This window comes from Bactrocera tryoni, unplaced genomic scaffold, assembly GCF_016617805.1.
Source record: "Bactrocera tryoni isolate S06 unplaced genomic scaffold, CSIRO_BtryS06_freeze2 scaffold_224, whole genome shotgun sequence".
Lineage (NCBI taxonomy): Eukaryota > Metazoa > Arthropoda > Insecta > Diptera > Tephritidae > Bactrocera > Bactrocera tryoni.
This window is the reverse complement of record NW_024395949.1, coordinates 24,955-42,542: the sequence shown is the minus strand read 5'-3', so window position 1 is coordinate 42,542 and position 17,588 is coordinate 24,955. Positions and strand designations below refer to the sequence as shown.

The 17,588-nt window shown below is 38.6% G+C and overlaps 1 pseudogene; it reads left to right on the top strand.

Annotated features, from left to right (window-relative positions):
* The first annotated feature begins 320 nt into the window (after positions 1–320).
* Positions 321–516, top strand: LOC120780193 (annotated as a pseudogene).
* Positions 517–17,588: the final 17,072 nt, after the last annotated feature.

Below are 17,588 nucleotides of genomic sequence, written 5' to 3'. Positions count from 1 at the left end.
CATATTCAATTAAAAATAAATTCTGTTGGGATTCGAACCTACGTGCTCGCCGTAACTTTTTAAGCGCTTACCACCAACACCACCATTGACACTTGTATTGCGTTGTCCTAATTATGGTTTGGTTATGCATGAAAGAAATATACAATGGATCGGCGATTGTTACCTCTTTCCTTGCTGCTACTGCGCAAATGTATGTTTGTATGCTTGTGCATTATTGAAGTTATGCTTCTTTTTCTTTCGTTTGTCTTTCATTTCTGCGAATTCTCAAATATTTTGTGTGACTTTTGGTTGAAATACTCTGAGTTGGCTGTTGAAAAATTAAGGCTATACTTTACTTGATCATTTCTGTAGTTAGTCTTCATTTACATTTTTTGGAAATCGACCCGCAATGACGAAGTATATCGGTTTATCTGACAGCGTGAGGTTTAAGAAGTTCATTTCTAATTTTGTCTTGTGGCATATTAGAAATGATGTTTCTTCGAAAATCGTTCGCTTACAACGGATAAAACGACTTGAAATGCTCTGCGTTGGCCGTTGAAAAGTTAAGACTATACTTCTGAGGATCATTCGTTCCTTTCATTTCTTCAAAGAAATTAATGACCTTTAGAAATATGCATATTTGCATTATTTCGTTGTCATTTCCATATTCGTAGCAATAGAATTTCTATGGCATAAGTAAAGTAATGGCCGCCGATTGTCACCCCTTGCCACTGTAGCAGCTTCGCCTACAAACATGCGTAAATATGTATGTACATATGTATACGTATGATTGTGAATACATATCGACGCAGATTTTTGCGAGAAGCACCAGAAAGTTAAATTTATGATTTTTAGCTTTTGCCATCGTCGCGAAAAGCCGACTTGTTAGCAAAGGCATGCTCGGGGAGATGTTACGGCCTCTGTTTTTATGAATGAAGCGAGATCGCTTGTGGAATTTGCGCCTGCGTTCATGAATGAAATCGTTTTTGTTGTAAAATGTACTACACTTGTTCTTCGCCAATTTGGCTGCCATATTGACTTGTGAAGATCAATTTTTTGTTGCTGACATGTTCATATGTGTACGCATATGTATGTTTGTATGCTTGTGCATTTGTTTGGCAATGTATGCAAATATATGTGCATATAAGTATATATGAATGTATGAACATGTAAGTCAATGCGCGCACATCTAATAAGTATATTGATAAGTGATGAAAATATGATTTCAATTTCTGAACGCGCACCGATAACTGCTGGGCCTTCAACGCGTGTTGATGGATTACAAAAGAGAGATGATTACGCTGCATATTCTCTTCCGCAACGAAGAAACATAACTACTTTTCTAGTCAAAGCTCCTTCATTTAGACTTTGCTTTATTCTTCATTTTATGTGCATAATAAATTTATAAAATGTGAATTTAAGTTTTCTAGTTTTCTTTCATACAAAATGATATGCATTTCTTGGAATATCACTAAGAAGTATAACTTCATCCGCGCGTAGGGACTCCACGCACCGTTTTTTTATTAACAATTTCGGCGTTATTGCCTAACGCTTGCACTTAATGCACTTTTTTGGTATTTGTTTATTTTTATTTTTGTTTTTTAAAAAAAGTTTCCACGGAGCGCATCAATACACGTCCGTTAAGATTGAAAGCTCGCTGCGTTTTAATACGGCAGATATGTCGACGATATTTTCGGTGGAGCTGATAACACTTCTGAGCTAAAAGCAATCGCCAATCAATTAAACAAATCTGCACGGTGGGCGATTTCCCACTCGCCAAGTGGCAATCAAACAACGAAGAAGTACTGAATTTCATTTCACCAGCTGGAGCACGTGATGAACCGCACCAGCTTGGAGACTGCACGAGCAAAGTACTAGGATTGTACTGCCACGCAAAGTCGAACAATCTTAGATTCATCATGAAAATCCACTCGGACAATCAAAACTAGTCCTTCAAACGAACAATCTTATCTGAGGTGGCTCAGATCTTCGATTCACTGTGATTTTTATCACCGCTCCCAATCAAAAATCGATTGGGATCACCAGGTCCCGTCGAAAGTATTGTAATCATGGCAATCACTGCAACTCGAACTTCAACAAATCGACACACTCAACTTCCACGCTGGATTAACACGGCCACGAATTGTGAATTCCACGGATTTTGCAACGCATCTCAGCTCACAATGGCAGCAGCAATCACGTCACTGTCAACTCAGCATCCGGAGAGACCCTCACGACACTCCTTTGCGCAAAAACAAAAGAAGCACCACTCAAACGACTCACTATCCCACGACTAGAGCTATCAGCAGCGCTGCTACTATCGAAATTAATGACTTACGTCAAAGCCACTCTACAAATTGACGCACAATCAACCACTCTCTGGACTGACTCATTAGTCACACTCGCGTGGATTCGATCACATGCGTCACGCTGGATGGACTACGTACGGAATCGATTTGTCAACATCCAACAACTCACCACAGATTGCAACTGGCGGTATGTTCCGGGTAATCAAAACCCAGCTGAATGTGCATCTCGAGGCATCACTCTCGCTCAGCTATCATCACACTCACTGTGGTGGACGGGACCACCATGGCTCTCAAAGTCACGATGCAACTGGCTTCGGCAGCCAGACACTCAGGACGACACCACTAGTCAAGAAGCTCGTCCAGATCTCACTCTCGTCATGACAACCACTCAGCCGATTAATCAATGGGAGTTGATCCACAGGTATTCAAATTTACGCACTCTCATTCACGTCACTGCTACAATTTTCAGAGCTATTGACACACTTAAACGAATACCGGGGTCATCTCTTGCCGCACCACTCAACCCAACAGACATTGGGAGAGCAACAATCTACTGGGCAAAATCAATTCAAGCAGCGTATTTATCACTCGAGTTGCATCAACCAAAGGCCAATCGTGCACTACCTGCAAATCATCCGTTTCACCGACTGACAGCATTTACCGATGAACACGGAGTCTTGCGAGTTGGTGGTCGACTCGCAAATCCCACACTCACGTACAATCAACAGCCTCCAATCATTCTGCCAAGACACTCTACAGTCACACCATTATAGCACAACCAGTGAAAAACGTAGAATCGTGGCTCGTGTCAGCTGGCATGACCTTTCTTATGGGCGCGCAATGTAACTGAACAGTGAAAAACGCTACTCTCTTCTCACTTTGACGTGGGATGACTTGAGAATTCACGGCATTTGGATTTTTGCCATAGAAACGTGTCAGCTGATTGCTCTCTCACAACGCAGAGCTGCCAATATCGATATACTGTAGTAATTATCAACTTTTATAATTCAATCTGTTCAATATGTTTCAATACGTTTGAAATTTTCATAAAATAATTCAAAATCAGAGTCGAATGCTATTATTTATAAATATGTAAACTATTTTTAATAGTTTGTTTTCAGTTTTGATATTTTATATTATAAAAAATTGTAATTGAAAACATAGTTGTTTACAAAACTATATATGCGTATTGAGCAATGGCAACATTGTTCAAATGAAAACAAACAACGATGGCTGATATCTGCGTTTTTACCACGTTTCTCACTGTTATCACATTTTGCCGATGAGGAAGGAAAAGGAAGGAAGGCAGTAGCGTTTTTCACTGGTTCTGCTATTAGTCATCTACAACGCACACCTCCGTACAATGCACGGTGGCACTCAACTAACGATGGCAGAAGTTCAACAATCATACTGGATTGTCGGTGGAAGACCAGCAATCAAAACACAGGGGTAAACGAGCACAAGAACTCATGGGCCAATGGCCTGCAGCAAGGGTTCAACCATCAAGAGCATTTCTTCACACTGGTGTGGATTATGCTGGACCAATCACAATCAAATCATGGAGAGGCCGAGGCACCAAACAATTGAAAGGCTGGATCTGTGTATTGCTTTGTATGAGCACATTAGCTGTGCACATTGAAGTGGCAACTGACTACACTTCTGACACATTCATTGCTGCGTACAGACGGTTCACCGCACGCAGAGGCATCTGCCACACTCTTTAGTCGACTGCGGCAAAACATTTCTTGGCGCAGATGTCACACTCAAGAAATTATTCACTCAAGGATCATCAGAAAGCACATCAATCGCTTCACTCCTACTGGATGACGGCACTCAGTGGCAATTCAATCCACCTGCAGCACCGCACATGGGCGGCAAGTGGGAAGCAGCGGTAAAGTCAATCAAATTTCATCTCACCCGAGCATTTGGGGACACATCATACTCACTCGATGAAATCATGACTTTACTCACACAAATCGAAGCCATCCTCAACTCAAGGCCACTATAACCAATCAGCGATGATCCTGAAGACCTCTCAGCACTCACGCCAGGTCACTTTTTGATCAGCCAAGCACTCACAACGCTTCCAGAACCCACTCTACAACCAATCAATATCGTGCGACTATCACGATGACAGCTGATACAGCATCAGCTTCAACAATTCTGGAAGAGCTGGTCAACATCATACTTGCAACGTTAACTCGCTACGACGAAATGGTGGCACCCAAACAATTAATTAGAAATTGGCTCACTCGTATTACTCGCTGGCGAGAGGTTTCCACCTTGCAAATGGCCATTTGCAAGAATCACTCAACTGCATGCTGCCGCAGATGGATTCACCAGGGTCGCTACAATTAAAACTGCATTTACCACTCTCGTCAGTCGAGTCGCAAAGTTGGCAATCTTTCCACAGGGCAACAAGATCAAATCAGAAGCACGCTCCTGATGGCGGGCGGAATGTTACGGATTGCCAATGCATTGCCCATACTCTGGTCACACTATTATACAGTTTTCAATGCATTGTACACACTCTAGTCACGCTATAATAGGAAAAAAAAGGAAAAGAAGTGACTCTCCCCATCATCTCGCGTGCGCAATCATCCAGATATTTTTTTATCGCTCATCTCGTGCTAATTACAATCATACAACGTAAGAAAATCATTATAAAAACAAGAAAATTCTTTGTAACGTACGTGCAAAAGCTTTGTATAAAGTGAGGGCTGATTTGCTGTAAAGTGATTAGTCCTCGTGTTAATAAACGTGGGGTGCAACACCCAATCTGGAACTAAATAAAATTGACTTCATTTCGTGCACTCTTTATTATACACATACCAATTATATCTTCATATGGCATTTTATTGAGCATTAAAACTTAAAGTACATAATTCACACAGGTGAAAAATTGGTAGATTAAGCAAAAAACAAAAGAAATCTGTTAATTCAGAATTAAGAACAGAAAAATTAGAATAAAAATAAGGAAAAAATATTTACATAACTACATAATAATTCGTCGCTACTTGATGACAAGCGCAATTGTTTGCGACGAACTGGACTAAAGTCGGTATCATCGCTGGAGATAGCCATTTCAGCAATGTAAATATCATGCGAACAAAATGTGTAGGTAAGATTTATCGAATAAGTTGATTTCCCAGTTACTACTACATACGTATGTATGTTCATTTCAGCAATGGTGCTAAGTGTGGTAAAAACAAAGATATTACAAAACAGTAATTTTGAAACCGTACTAGATTAAAAGTTTTTTAGAAAAACATTTTTTTTTTCAACCGTGTGATTTCAAATCCGTGTAAAAAAAGAATTGGGTGTATTTATTTATATGTATATATCAATTTAAGTTAGGTAGTCCGTTTGCGGATATGTATATATGTATGTTTGTATTTGTTCTTTTATATGCTTTATTCTTATTTCTACCTTTGCTTTCTTTTTTGGAAGCAATCCCTCTCACAGCTTAATAAGCTGGAGCGGTATTGCATTTGCATGTATCCCTCTCACCTTTTATGGATTGTGTGTATTTGTATACACGAAGGAAAGTTTTAAAGGCACAGAATAATAATTTATTTGGTTATTTATATATATATATATACTAGGGCGGGTCGATTTAAAAATCACCCATTGCTCTATGAAAATCATATTCTAGGGATAAAAATAAGATACTTTGCCGAAGGAACCATACCTCTAAAACGAATTTTGATGTCCCCCAATTTGGGTCGAACCTTTGGGTAGGGGGAAATTTTGAAAAATCCCACTTTGACCCATTTAGAGTGCTCCAATCGAGTCCAAATGTATAACCGACCCCCACTAACTTTGGACGGCCGATCCACCCATGCCAGTGGCACACCCTCTGGAACTCCCCTAAGGGGTTCCCCATACAAATATTTCAAAAAATCACCATTTTTGCTGATTTACATGAAAAAATCAGGTAAATTGCTATGTTTTTTCTTTATTTTTATTTATTTATTTATAATAATATCTATTTTTTCTCTTAAGAAATTTATTTAATCAGAACATATGAAAATGAAAAAAATTAATTTAAGTGAGTTATAGAAAAGAAATTAAAAAAAATTATTGTTTGAAGTCTTTTTTACTTTCAAGTCTGGGCAATTTCGCACGGCTCTCTAATGTCGTCGCCATAACAGCCTCTACATTTTCCGGTATAACCCGTTTGGAAACGCTAGCTAGCAATTGAACATGTCGTTCCGTTCCTTGTATGTGTGATGGAATTTTTGGATCATTAAACGGTGGATCATCTTGATTTAAATATTCTTTCAATGTATCGTACGGAATGCTTCGCGTGAATGGTGGTTCAAATACGATATTTATATCATTCAAATTGATCATTTCCGTATAACTTGTGCAATTAAAGTTTATATCTGGTTTTTTATAAACTCGAAGTTCCATTGGCTCGTCAACATCGGTTCGATAGCGTAGAATTTTCTTGATGGCACAGTCGCGCTTTTCTTTCCTATCATCAAACAACATTGATAACAAGATATTTTCCGAATGCGCATAATATGGATTATCATTAATTACTTGATTGACAGTTTTGCGTAAACGAGGTTCTAGAAATCGTGACCAACCAATGAACTTGAAAAATAATGCCCTGCCGTACACGACAGAGCTGTAATACTTGATATTGAAGTACATTGGCACATAACATTTAATTATAAATTCAACCAGAATTCTTAAATTTGCATCTGGATTTTCCGTTGTCACATATAATCGCAATAATCTAGCGCCCTTGGTGAGCCACCGAGAATGTACAATATTCCCTGGTTTGATGTTAGCCAGATCCACCGGAACCACGCCGCTAAAAATTGCATGAGCCATGTCGTATAAGTACTTCGAATCGGCGGAAAATTCTTTTTTTCTGGAGCAGAGGCATATTTTGCAACTAAATTTTCTGGAAGCCGTCCACCACCTAAAAGTATATAATAATAAAATAATTAAAAATGGTTGACAATTATAATAAATGAGTGATAGCAATAACTTACCGGAAGAGTTTCACAAGTTTCCATTTGACGGCTCAGTTTTCCGGTTGCCGATCTTGGTCCAGTGCTGGTTGAATTATCCAAAGCTTCAAACAAATGCCGAAACGGAAGTTCGTTGAAGTGTAGAAGGCAAACAAACCAATGCATTGATCTTTTTAACAGCAATTCGAATCGTCGTATAATTCCACCATGTGGGCCAGTGTTTGTTGGCTCACCGTCAGTGCATATTCCAATTAATGTATCCAGTGATATATTTTTATCGTTGAAATAACCATTTAATTTGGTTGTTTTGTATTCAGCGGTTTCATTTTCCAGTCTTACGTAACCAATCAATTCAGAATTGGGTTCTCTCAAACAAGATGAGGTTCTTTTACCATCCTAGTATGATACTTCTCATCAATTTTATCTATCGTTAAAGTTTCATCTTTTCTGCCATCGAATGAAAACGCTAACAAATTGGTATCATCTAACCGTTTGCGAAGCACTTCTTGTCTGTATTTCTCTTTTTCTCTGCGAACTTTCGACTAATCCATGATGAGAGGTTTCCCATGCTTATCTTTAATTTTAAAATCTTGCAAAAGAGCGGTTCCCAATGCTGATGCTTCTCTGTCAGGCACACCAAATCTGTCACATACCAAGGCAAAGTTAAAACAATCGTATCTCTCTGTGTATTGTGAACTTGTGCTTCTATCCATATCTTCTTGAACCGGTGGCGGTGCGTATGTTGAATTATCAGGATCTTGGTACTTTGGCATTGATGACATAGGCGTTGCTCCTTGCTCTTCAGTTTCCATCATAAATGCATTCATTGTTAGTCTTCTCTGATTATGTTGATCGTGCATGAACCCTGAGGCGTTCGGGAACCCAGCCGCATGCACATGGAGCTGCCTTCAAATCGCATTTACATGTTCCAATGTAAAAAATTGTTTCCAGAGATTTTACATACTCTGTAAATTGTTGGGTGTTGTTTCTTCTCTTGATTTGCTCTTGATACTTGTCAAGATTCAATTTATTACATACACTTTTTTTCAGCATTATTTCCATACCAAGTTTTTCCCAAATTCCAATCAACTTATCTTGTACTCGAATAGTGAATGATTTATGGGAAAACTTTTTTTGTTCTGTTTTAGCACGTTCGCTTAAGTAAAAATAATATCTCAAGATATCCAGATGGGTTGGTAAATTAAGATCAGTCAAATCAGTAGACACACCAAAAACAGTAACATCATGCTTGCTCATCATGCTCAAATATTGTTAGTTTAAGATCATTTGCGATCTTCAGGGCAAACATAATTGTTTCTTGTCTATTGTTAGTTTAGGATCATTTGCGATCTCAAGGGCAAACACAATTGTCTATTGTTAGTTTAAGATCATCACTTAAATTAATTTTTTTCATTTACATATGTTCTGATTAAATAAATTTCTTAAGAGAAAAATAGATATTATTATAAATAAATAAATAAAAATAAAGAAAAAGAACATAGCAATTTAGCTGATTTTTTCATGTAAATCACCAAAAATGGTGATTTTTTGAAATGATTGTATAGGGAACCCTCCAGAGGAGCTCCAGGGGGTGTGCCACTGGCATGGGTGGATCGGCCGTCCAAAGTTAGTGGGGGTCGGTCATACATTTGGACTCGATTGGAGCACTCTAAATGGGTCAAAGTGGGATTTTTCAAAATTTGCCCCTACCCAAAAGTTCGACCCAAATTGGGGGACATCAAAATTCGTTTCAGAGGTATGGTTTCTTCGGCAAAGTATCTTATTTCGATCCCTAGAATATGATTTTCATTGAGCAATGGGCGATTTTTTTGCCTCCCCACAAATCGAACCGGCCTAATATATATGTATATTGCGGATACATATATGTATATATATATTATTTCCGGTATTGTTTTGCGATTATATCGGTAATTGAATTTACCGCCGAGCTTTCACTAACCGTTTTTATTAAACGGATTTAGTAGCTATCGGTTGGTTTCAACGATACATACATATATACATATATTATATATAATGATAAAAATCAAATGTGGAATGGATGCACTCATTTTGATTTTCCTCAAGGGTTTTGGGGAGATGTACTTATACATATGTATGCCAGAATCGGCAGAATCGGGTGAGTGTGTGCTTTCTGTTGCCCTACTGTTGCTGAATCGCTCCTATTCCGCTGTTCCGATGTGTTGGTGTTTATTTTAGTTTAAGTTTTATTATATACTAGCTTTTTACCCGCGGCTTCGCCCGCAGTGGAGCCATTAAATAAGTATGAGAGATAAATGGTAAGGGTATATTAATAGAAATGAGTCAATATGATAACTAAATGTTATTGCTTGGCTGAGATCAACAATTTTTAATAATTACTACAGACAATAAAGTTTTAACACCTTAAAATATGCGTATTGAAATGCAACAACAAATGTTAAAATATATTTCACCGTAACAAAAATAACTAATTCTGAATTCTAACAATTTAGAAAAATAAAATAAAATATAAATAAAGTATTAATCTAGGATATTTATGTTGACAATGTTATAAGTTTTCCCGTCGGGTGCAAATATGTGTAAATTCCGGGCATTAGATACACGTGAACAGGCTACATAAAGTTGACCATGAGAGACGCATGCTCTTTTGGTTCACCAAGTAATAGAAGTGAAACTTTACCAACGGAACAACACATTCCAGCAGTTTTATCTTTCCATTTAAAAGCATCGCAGTGCTGACATTTTTTAATCATTGAGTCAATAACAATCAATGGATGATTATGATATTCAATTGAAGGATCGTATTGAAACCCAGTACCATTAAACACAGCCCAATCATTACGCATGAAATTTCGGCGGTGCGTGGTCTGCATGTCTGCATTATGAATTCTTCTCGCCTGCGATTGTTCTGGTGTTTCTATCGCTCTTCTAGTTGTCTGCAGTGCAGCTTGTATTTCTAAACGAACTCGTGCCTGAAGAGGCGTTTGAGCTGCTCTCAAAACTCTTTGTCGCTCTGCTTGTTGTTGTCTTCTCAGCTTTGCGTGAGCCGAAGTTTCTAGATTTCGTGCAACTTTTGCGGCACGGGCCCGCGATGAATTTTTGGATAGACCAGATTTCCGCTTCCGAGGCATTTTCAAAGAAAAGCAGAGTAAGAATTAACATCAGCGAGTAAGATCTAAAATAATAAAGTGACAGCTAACCACAAAAATTACGGATTACCTCAAAAATTTTAATAGTTTTATACTGCATGTAGCGACAGAAAAAAATAACAATAAATATAGAAAAATTAGAAACAGTTGAAACTATTTTCAATTGAATTAGATATTGTCGTCAGCGCCGGTAATACAGTGAGACGGTATTACAGTATTCAGGGTTGAAACTTCGTTACTGTAATGCTAGATGGCGTTGAAATAGCTAATTTTTTATCTTTCGTAAACATTTTTTTTTATTATAAAATACCCTATGTTACTTCTAATACCTTCAGGAGTATATGCATATAAGTTTCATGATGATCAGTTAAGTAGTTTTTGCGTGAAAGCGTAACAAACAAACTTACATTCGCATTTATAATATTATAATAATAATAAGTACGATCAATTTAACTGATTTTTTAAGTTTAGTAAAGTTTAAATTGTTATGTTGTTTTTGACATTGGTGTTTTTGCTCTTGTATATACTTCACTGCACTTTTATTTGGTTACTTGGGTGATGGCACTTTCTATTTCACTTTTTTTTTTGTTTTGTGTTGTTGCATTACAATATTGCTTCTTATGTATGTTTTGTAAATACATATGTGTATTTATATATATTTTTTTATTTTCTGCCACTCACATTTGAAGATTTCTGGATTTCTGTATGTTTTGTGTCACTGCACTTCACTTTCTTTATCAATGTGCCTTTCTGTATGGCTCGAAGGATCATGCACTCACCTTTTATTTTTTCACTTCACCACTAATATTAAAAAATGCAATAAATACCGAAAAAAAGGGAGGTTTATCTCTCCTTGTGGTGGTTATACCAAACAGAGGTTTTATTTAACCAATTGAAAATAAATACACGTTTTCTAAAGTTGAAGTTAACTATTTAATAACGCGGTTGGTTTCGCAAAAAGATGGCGGCGGATAGAAGCGGGATGTGCAAACGTATGACCGATCGATGCTAGTGTCGTAGAGGGAACTGATCTGAATCCGTTGATCAGTCCTTCTATATCCCCGTTGGTGCTGAATAGGATGGTGTGACTGTGGTTGGTGTACATGTGTGTAGGTGTCGGTGTGTAGTGTAGAATGTGAGTTGTAAGCGTAATGTGGTGAGTGTGGTGAAGTGTGTGTTGAGGTCGGAGGAGGATGCTCATTTATACAGTGGCCAAGAATCGGGAGATTCTGTTAACCATCGAGGACCATTCCACCAATGAGTGGTGGTGGCAAAGTGCAGAGGCTTGCACCTTCGTGTACCTAGATCGGCCGGATTGTCAGCACTGGCTACGTGTCGCGAAGTGGCTGATCCCACAAGGTAAAGGATTTGAGACGTTCGATTGGAAATATACGTCTTCCATGCATGAGGTTGTTTTTCTAACCAAGCTAATACAATTTCGGAATCTGACCACAGATACAATTTATATTTTGCCATATTTAGATGCGTTTGCACCATGGATACTAGTTTGGCTAGTAGTAGCGCACCACATAGTTCCAGTCGTGACAGACTTATTGGTTTTAGCGGAGCCGTCTTTGCCTTGGCTACTAGTAGGTGACTGGTGGTCGCTTTGTCGGATTGTTTGCGTACATAGATGGTGGCACAATATGCCTTTTCAAAGGCATCACAGAAGACATGTAGTTCGACTTTTTGCTCTGGGGCATAGTGGACCACTTTAAACTAAACGAAATGGTTTCACTTGTTCATCTCAGTAGTATTAGAATTTTTGCTTGTATCATAATTGGCGAAGCCATCCTGAGAGTTGAAAATTTTTGCCACCGAGGATAAAATTTGCCTCTTTGTTATAGCTGATAGTGCGGATATTGACACATTAATGTATGAAAACTGGTCAGATATCGCATTCCATTGTATCCCCAAAGTTTTTGTTGTGGTTTCCTTTTAGAAATAAGGAAATTAGTGTCTAATAGATTTGTTTTTAGGTAGGTCCTTTAAAATATTAGGGTGGTTGGCCGTTATCTTTTTCAACGGAAATCCTGCTGTATTGAGCGCTTGTGTCACTTGTGCTAGTGACTCGTATGCCTGTGGAAGACTGTGGCTTCCAGACAGAACGTCGTCTACATACGTTTGTGTTTTCAACACTTGTGTTGCCAGAGAAAATTCTGACTTTGTGTCTTCTGCCAGTTCGTGGAGTATACGAATGGCCAGGTGTGGGGCACAGTTTACGTCAAAGGTAACTGTTTTTAATTTAAAGTCGCGTAGTGGAGCATTGGGTGATTTTCGGAAAAAAATTTGCTGAAAATCTTGATCATCTTTATGTACGACTATTTGTCGATACATTTTTTCGACATCCCCAGTGAAAACATATTTATATATACGCCAGTTTAAAATGAGAAGCACTAAATCTGGCTGAAGCGTGGGTCCCGTAAATAAAATGTCATTTAGGGAATTCCCCCAACTTGAGGATTTTGATGCAAAAAAGACAACTCTTACCTTTGGGGTTTTTTTGTCTGTCTTTACTACAGCATGATGTGGCAGGTAAAATGAATAGTATTTACTTTTTATAATTTTCTCGCAAGGGCTGACTTTCTCCTTGTGGTCTAAATGGAGCTATTCTTCTATAACCCTATCGTATTCTGGTTTTAGCTCGCCTTTTTAAGTAGGATATTTTTCATATTTAAAAACTGTTGCATAGCAGAGGTGCGGGAATGACCTAAAGCAAGTCTGTGAGGAAATTCTGGCTTTAGGGGTGGTCGTACGACGTACCGGCATTTATCTAATTTTGTTTTTGTTTTTTTGTGCCGAAGGGGGGAATTTTACATAGATACTGCTACTTTGCTGTAGCAATATGCACGATTTTTACTGCCCGCTATAGGTGCACCTCATTCGGGAGCACGCCCAGTCAGTATTACCTACTGTTCAGGACTTGCGTAACGGTACGCCTACGTACTAAACGATAACTCCGTCTCCTGTAGCTTTACTGTGGGACCGCCGCTAGGCATTTCATCTTAGGCCAAGCTTAGCCTGTGGGCTCACGTCATTAGAACGTTATTCGCTGCTCTTATTCGCTCCTTTTTTGCTGTTCTGCTCTTCTCAGGTCATGGAGTACCATGGCTGCCATCTACTCCATTAAATTTCCTACATTCCTCCAGTGCGCCATATAGGTCACTATATTCTCTGGTGTTATTCGGTTGGATACTTCCTTTTCTAAAGATAGTCGCTCATTTGTATATTTCCGACAGTGGAAAATATGTGTTCTGCGTTCTCGGTATTGCTAACATAGAAAGAGCAAGCTACTCCTTCCTCGTGGACGTACTTATGCAAGTACTCCCTGAAGCATCCGTGTCCTGTTAGAAACTGCGTCGTGTAATGATCTACTTCCCCGTGTTTTCGTTCCATCCATCCTTATATGTTACCGATTAAGCGGTATGTCCATCTCCCCTTGCTTGATGTATCCCAGCGTGTTTGCCGTTCGGTTAAGCTGGCTTTTCTTTCTACTCTACGCTCTGCCACTGTTAGTTTCCGGCCTGCGCTTTTACTTTTATCATATAATCGCTTAAGTTTGAGAGCCATTATGTCTGGAGCTCCTTAGCTACTATTGTCACAGCAATATCATCTGCGTATCCAATTATTTTCACTTCTTTCGGTAGAGGGAGGCGCAATAATCCATCATCTAGTGTATTCCAAAGGAGTGGGCTTAGCACAGAGCCTTGTGGCACACCACCCGTTACCCTATACTTTTTTGGTCCTTCGTCAGTGTCGTAGAGCAGGATCCTATCGGCCAAATGTCTTTGTATGATGTACAACAAATAGCTAAACGCGTTTCTCACATCAAACGTGACGACCGCACAATATTCTTTCTTCCCATACATCCACCTGTCTCCTTCAATAGCCTTTTCTGGTATACCTATAACTTTCTTGATTGCATCAAGAGTTATACGCTTTCTACGAAAGCCATATTAGTTATCAGAGAGACCACCACCTATTTCGAGATGATTTTCTAGACTGGTACAGATTATCCACTCCGGGATTTTGCCCATCATATCGATCATACAGAGCGGTCGATAGGAGCTTGGTTCTCCTGCCGGCTTGTTTGGCTACTGTAGGAGTACTAGCCGTTGTACTTTCCAAATTTTTGGAAACACTTCTTCACGAAGGCAACGTGTGTACAAAACCGAAAATGGCTGTGGATGATAGCTGATCGCAATTTTAAGAGCCCTATTCGGAATACCATCTAATCCTGGTGCTTTGCTATTTTCAAAGCACTCAGCAACTTTAACAACTTCCTGCTCGGTGATTTCTGACGCATCTACGACCTTTCCGCGGTAAAAGTTTCTCTCTTTTTGGTTTTGTTGTGGAAATAGGGTTTCTGCAACATTTTTGAGTAATAAAGAGCATGTAGGCGATTGACGTTTGCCACCTTTAATCCTTGACATTACAATCCTATACGCTGCGCTCAACGGATTTTCTTCCACTTTTTGGCATAATCCTTTGCAACATGTCATTTTGCTCTTTTTAATTGCATTTTTTAAGTCGTTGCGCTTCTTTTTGAATGCTTCTCGCAGGCTGTCACAATCTAAGCTGCCTATGCTTCGTTGGAAACGGCGCACATAGGAGCATTTGGTCTCAAAAACCGGACAAAATTATTTAAAGTGATTTTGTGAATGAAAATGAATTAAAATGCATGATTAAATATAATAATGCAATATTTAAAATAAAACAAGTAAGGAAGGACTAAGTTCGGGTGAAACCGAACATTTTATATTGAATATATTTGAGAAGGGGGTGGTGCCGACCAGAGTTTATCTATTTTTGCTCATCGAACATACTACTAATATACCACATACTCCAAAAAATGTTCCTTCGGTTTCATTTAGGTACCTTACATACAATCAGCAATCATACGGAGCAAGGTCAAGTGGATGTCTCGAAAATCTTGGTAATAGTTATACAGGTGCGGGGGCTGTGTTGGAGGGGTCAAGTTTCCCGGCAATTGTATCTATTTTAGGCACAAAGATACACAGTTATGAATAAAATATGTTCTGCAATTTTAATTGAGACTTGACTCAAATACTGGCGAATATATCCAACATAAAGTGACCTGGAAGTTCTAAAATCTTTATATTAGGTATATGGAGGCTCATGAAAGTATTGATCCGATTCAACCCATTTTTGACACAATGAAATATTATTGTCAGAAAAGGATTCTGTGTGAATTTCAATTTCATATCTCACACATTGAACTATTGGCATCGGGTTCACATATTCGGTACATAGGGGCTTGAACAGTTTTGGTAAGATTTAGACAATTATTGGTCAAAAGGTAGCTTACTTTAAGAGGCTATACCTGTGTGACACTTTAAAAAAAAAAATTTTTATTTGCTTTTCCGATAGCTTATAATTCCATAAATACCCTGTGAAATCGGGAAGGTCATATCTTGAATAGTTTTTGGATGGCAGCGTTCTAAACTGCGACCGCTCGGAGGTGCAAGGTTGCACTGCAAACATATATCGGGTGATTTTTTTGAGGTTAGGATTTTCATGCATTAGTATTTGACAGATCACGTGGGATTTCAGACATGGTGTCAAAGAGAAAGATGCTCAGTATGCTTTGACATTTCATCATGAATAGACTTACTAACGAGCAACGCTTGCAAATCATTGAATTTTATTACCAAAATCAGTGTTCGGTTCGAAATGTGTTTCGCGCTTTACGTCCGATTTATGGTCTACATAATCGACCAAGTGAGCAAACAATTAATGCGATTGTGACCAAGTTTCGCACTCAGTTTACTTTATTGGACATTAAACCAACCACACGAATGCGTACAGTGCGTACAGAAGAGAATATTGCGTCTGTTTCTGAGAGTGTGGCTGAAGACCGTGAAATGTCGATTCGTCGCCGTTCGCAGCAATTGGGTTTGTGTTATTCGACCACATGGAAGATTTTACGCAAAGATCTTGGTGTAAAACCGTATAAAATACAGCTCGTGCAAGAACTGAAGCCGAACGATCTGCCACAACGTCGAATTTTCAGTGAATGGGCCCTAGAAAGTTGGCAGAAAATCCGCTTTTTATCGACAAATTTTGTTCAGCGATGAGGCTCATTTCTGGTTGAATGGCTACGTAAATAAGCAAAATTGCCGCATTTGGGTGAAGAGCAACCAGAAGCCGTTCAAGAACTGCCCATGCATCCCGAAAAATGCACTGTTTGGTGTGGTTTGTACGCTGGTGGAATCATTGGACCGTATTTTTCAAAGATGCTGTTGGACGCAACGTTACGGTGAATGGCGATCGCTATCGTTCGATGCTAACAAACTTTTTGTTGCCAAAATGGAAGAACTGAACTTGGTTGACATGTGGTTTCAACAAGATGGCGCTACATGCCACACAGCTCGCGATTCTATGGCCATTTTGAGGGAAAACTTCGGAGAACAATTCATCTCAAGAAATGGACCCGTAAGTTGGCCACCAAGATCATGCGATTTAACGCCTTTAGACTATTTTTTGTGGGGCTACGTCAAGTCTAAAGTCTACAGAAATAAGCCAGCAACTATTCCAGCTTTGGAAGACAACATTTCCGAAGAAATTCGGGCTATTCCGGCGAAATGCTCGAAAAAGTTGCCCAAAATTGGACTTTCCGAATGGACCACCTAAGACGCAGCCCGCGGTCAACATTTAAATGAAATTATCTTCAAAAAGTAAATGTCATGAACCAATCTAACGTTTCAAATAAAGAACCGATGAGATTTTGCAAATTTTATGCGTTTTTTTTTAAAAAAAAGTTATCAAGCTCTTAAAAAATCACCCGATATAAGTGAAAATTTAAACGCGTTTTTCTCGAAACGACATTTTTCAAAATTGCTGACGTCATAACTCAACGAAAAATTGACCGATCGACTTCAAATTAAAACTAAGTACTTTTGAATACATTTACTATACAATGACTTACCATCTTTTTGATTGGTTGAAAATTGTCACTTTGGCATTAAAAAAACGACCATTTTTTACCTAAAAAAACGAATACATTTTTTTTAATTGCGCCATTTTGTTGATTATTGATATTTTTTAAAGATCGTGAGTCAATGTATAGAAAATGTCCTTAATAAAATATTCAAATGTTTTTGTTTCAGCAACTCATTCGGCCGGAATCATGCCAGCAATTG